We start from the raw sequence: 4,482 nt of genomic DNA on the forward strand, positions 1-4,482 counted from the left end.
TCCAGCTCCCTGCTAATGTGCCTGGAGAAAGCAGCAGTAAATGACCCAAGTGCTCAGGCCCTTGCCAACCAGGAGGGAGACCTGGTTGTAGCTCTTGGCTCCTGGTTTCAGATCGGCTTAGCCCTGGCCACTGGGGCCATCTGGGGAGTGAACCAGTGGATGGAAGATCTCTCCTCTCCTCTCCTCTCCTCACCTCTCCTTCCCTCCCCTCCCCTCCCCTCCCCTCCTGAACTCTTTCAAATAAATAAATCTTCAAAGAACATGTTTGGGAGCCTCTGCTGTGGCCTGGGAGGGCAGTGGAGGATGACCCAAGCGCTTGGGCACCTGCACCCGCGTGGGAGACCAAGAAGAAGCACCCGGCTCCTGGCTTCAGATCAGTGCAGTGCCAGCCGTAGTGGCCATTTGGGGAGTGAACCAACAGAAGGAAGACCTTTCTCTCTGTCTCTCTCTCATTGTAACTCTACCTGTCAAAAAAAAAAAAAAAAAGAATAACATGCTTGATAATCATCAAACATAACGATTCTCTTTGTTGTAAACCTCTGAAACCTTCCCCCATATACAACAAAGAGGCTTTACATCTGTTGATCCTCTCCCTGAAATGTGCAGAGTCCAGCACAACACGGAGGCAGTCTTACAATGTGCGTGCAGGCTCACTCGCAGCTCTTTCATCTCCCCGTCAGTCCACTTCATATGTGTTGCAGCCTGACCAAAGAACAATGTCATAATCCTCAAATGCGGGTGTTAGGACTTCATGAATACACTGTGGCGTTAATTCCGCCCCCGCCTCTGCGCAGGACCTATTGTGAAATCATGAATAATTAACAGCCTTTTCTCTTCCTGAGGACGATTCATAGTTCCCTTTTTGTGTTCTTTTACCCTGCAAGAAATTTTTCATAGGTCGTCTCCCCTATTTTCTGCTTCGATTGCTTCATCTTCACAATGGAAATCGTTGACGTCATCATCTTCATTGTCAGCAGGTGGACCTAAGACACCTTCCTAGTTCTACTCAGGAGCGCCCCTCATCATGATGTCAGTATCTGGTTTCAGCCTGAGAGCTCCAAGCTTAGCTTCATTCTCTGCAGGTTCACCTTTACTGTTGAGTCCCCCAGTAACTTTTGGTGCCCTGGCAGCTCCCTGAGAAGCTCTGAGATCCAGCACAGTATCATCCTCTGAAAGTGTAGTGGCTGATTTTCCTATGCAGCCCATTTTATGATGACAGGAGAGCTATTCTTGAAGCACGTGAGTAAGCAGTTTTCCTTCAGGGGGAAAAAACCCCTGAAGTGCAGCAGAATCAGCCGCAGGTGCAGGGATTGCCTTTTTTTTTTTTTTTTTAAAGATTTATTTTATTTATTTGAAAGAGTTACAGAGAGAGGTAGAAACAGAGAGAGAAGTCTTTCATCCGCTCGTTCACTCCCCAGATGGCCGCGATGGCCGGAGCTGCGCCGATCTGAAGCCAGGAGCCAGGAGCTTCTTCCAGGTCTCCCACGGGGGTGCAGGGGCCCAAGGACCAGGGCCATCTTCTACTGCCTTACCCAGGCCATAGCAGAGAGCTGGATTGGAAGAGGAGCAGCCAGGACTAGAACTGGCTCCCATATGGGATGCTGGCGCTTCAGGCCAGAGCTTTAACCCACTGCCCCACAGTGCTCCCCCCCCTTTTAAAAGAAAGTTATATAGGTACCGCATACTGCATTTAAATTTCAACAGATCCAAAGCCTGGCTCGTTATTATCACCCCAATATCTAATTCTTCTGCATGTCCTGCCTCAGTAGCAGAACAGGAAGAAGACAAATGGTCTAAGGAAGTAGACCAAGAAGTGGATCCCCAAACCGGCGGCATCAGGGTCTCCTGGGAACTCATTAGAGTTGGAGATTCTGAGGGGCTGAGTTGTGGTGCAGCCTGTAAAGCTGCCACACCCAAAGCTGCCATCCTGTATGAGCTCCTGTTCGAGTTCCGGCTGCTCCACTTCTGATCCAGCTCCCTGCTAATGGGCCTGGGAAAACAGTGGAGGACGGCCCAAGTGCTTGGGCCCCTGTGTCCATGTGGAAGACCCTCGATGGAGTTCCTGGGTCCTGTTGCAGCCATTTGGGCTGTGAACCAGCAGATGGAAAATCTCTCTCTCCCTCTAACTCTTTCAAATAAATAAAATAAATCTTGAAAGAATTGAAGATTAAGAATTGAAGACTCTCAGGCCCCACCCCATACCTTGGGAATCAGGAACTCTGCAATGGTGCCCAGTGGTCTGTTTTAACAGGCTCTGCAGATGGTTCTGATTCTATCCATCTGGTCATCACCCGACTCCAGGACACTGTGTGCCAGGGTTCTTTATCACTAGTAGTACTCCTTGTTCTGAAGTCATCTTTGTCTAACATCTTTGTGGTCACCGTGGATGTCTTACTATCGCATTTGCATGATACCTGTTTCTATGATTTTACTTTCAAAAAATCTCCCTGTGGAATTCTCTATTTTTGTAGACAGCAAGACAGCATAGAGTTGATCTTGCTCTCTCTCTCTCTCTTTTATTTTTATTTTTATTTTTTTTAAGATTTGTTTATTTATTTGAGAGGGAGAGCCATCTACTGGTTCACTCCCCAAATAGCCGCAAAGGCCAGAGCTGAGCCCATCCCATCTGAAGCCAGAAGCCAGGAAATTTTTCCAGGTCTCTCATGCAGGTTCAGGGGCCCAAGGACTTGGGCCATCTTCCACTGCTTTTCCAGGCCATAGCAGAGAGCTGGATTGGAAATGGAGCAGCCAGGACTCAAACCAGTGCCCATATGGGATGCTGGCACTTCAGGCCAGGGTGTTAACCTGCTGCACCACAGCTCCGGCCCCTGCCCCCCCCCTTTTTTTTAACTTAAAGATTTATTTTACTTATTTGAAAGGCAGACTCGGGGCAGGAGGCGGGAGACAGAAAGAAGGAGATCTTTTATCTATTGGTTCACTTCCCACATGGGCACAACTGCCAGGGCTGGGCCAGGCCAAAGCCAGGAGCCAGGAGTTTCATCCAGGTCTCCCACATGGGTAGCAGGGACCCAAATACTTGAGCCATCTTCCTCTTCCTCTCCCTAGGCCATTAGCAGGGAGCTGGATCAGAAAAGGAGCATCCAGGACACAAACTGGCACCCAAATGGAATGCTGGCTTCATGGGCAGTAGCTTTACCTGCTGTGCCAAAGCGCCGACCCAAGATCTTGCTATTTTTATTCAGTCTGACATATCTGTGTTTTTAATTGAGTGTTTAGATCATTTCCTTCATATGTAATTTTCATACAGTTAGGTTTAAATCTATTATCTTGCTATTCTTTTTTGCCATTTTATTCGTTATCTATTTTTCTCTGCTTTCTTGTAGATTAACACACTATACTTTAGTACCATATTTTATCTCAAGTATTGGCTTATATTTTTTCTCTCTCTCATTGTTCTAGAATGTATTTTTTTCCAAAGATTTATTTATTTATTTGAAGGGAGGGGAAATGGGAGAGGGAGGGGGAGTGGGAGAAATCATCTTCCATGGGGCCAGTGCTGTGGCACAGTGGGTTAAAGCCCTGGCCTGAAGTGTCAGCATCCCATATGGGCACTGGTTCTAGTCCCGGCTGCCCCTCTTCCGATCCAGCTCTGTGTTATGGCCTGGGATAGCAGTAGAGGATGGCCCAAGTCCTTGGGCCCCTGTGCCCACGTGGGAGATCCGGAAGAAGCTCCTGCTCCTGGCTTCAGATCGGCACAGCTCCGGCCATTGCGGCCATCTGGGGAGTGAACCAACAGATGGAAGACCTCTCTCTGTCTCTACCTCTCTCTGTAACTCTTTCAAATAAATAAAATAAATCTTTAAAAAAAAAGGAGTGGAGTCAAGACTCATATCAAGGCACTCCAAGATGGGATTCAGGTGTCCCAACCAGCATCTTGATTGCTAGGCCAAACACTTGCACCCCTAAATAATTTTGATGTCTTGTGGAAACCTGACTGTCCTCTCTTCCCATATAGTCACTGATATGTAGACATTTACTTCATTGTATCCCAGTTCTCTTCTTGTGTGTCCTTCTCCATCATTCCGAGTTCTTTGAAATCCTCTGTCTTACACAGGCACACCTCAGAGATACCACGGGTGGAGTTCCAGGCCACCACCATAAAGCAAACATCACAGTAAGGCAAGTCACACACACTTTGTAGTGTTCCAGTGTATACAAAAGCTGTACTTACACCATGCTGTAGTCTACTAAGTGTACAATAGCATTCTGTCTAAAAATACTATGTACATCTTAATTAAAACTCATTATCTGAGTCTTCAGTGAGTCATCTTTTTGCTGGTGCAGGGTCTTGTTTTGATGTTGGCTGCTGACTAATCAGGGTGGTGATTGCTAAAGAATAGTGTGGTTATAGCGGATTCTTTTATTTTTTAAAGATATATTTATTTATTTGAAAAGCAGAGTTACACAGAAAGAGAGAGAGAGAAAGAGAGAGAGAGAGAGAAAATCCTCTATCTGCTAATT

General features: G+C 46.8%; 1 pseudogene; it reads right to left on the reverse strand.

Moving 5' to 3' along the window:
• Positions 1-440: 440 nt before the first annotated feature.
• LOC127483404 (ubiquitin-like domain-containing CTD phosphatase 1 pseudogene) lies at positions 441-1,220 on the reverse strand (annotated as a pseudogene).
• Positions 1,221-4,482: the final 3,262 nt, after the last annotated feature.

This window comes from Oryctolagus cuniculus, chromosome 13, assembly GCF_964237555.1.
Source record: "Oryctolagus cuniculus chromosome 13, mOryCun1.1, whole genome shotgun sequence".
In the NCBI taxonomy this organism is placed as follows: Eukaryota; Metazoa; Chordata; class Mammalia; order Lagomorpha; family Leporidae; genus Oryctolagus; species Oryctolagus cuniculus.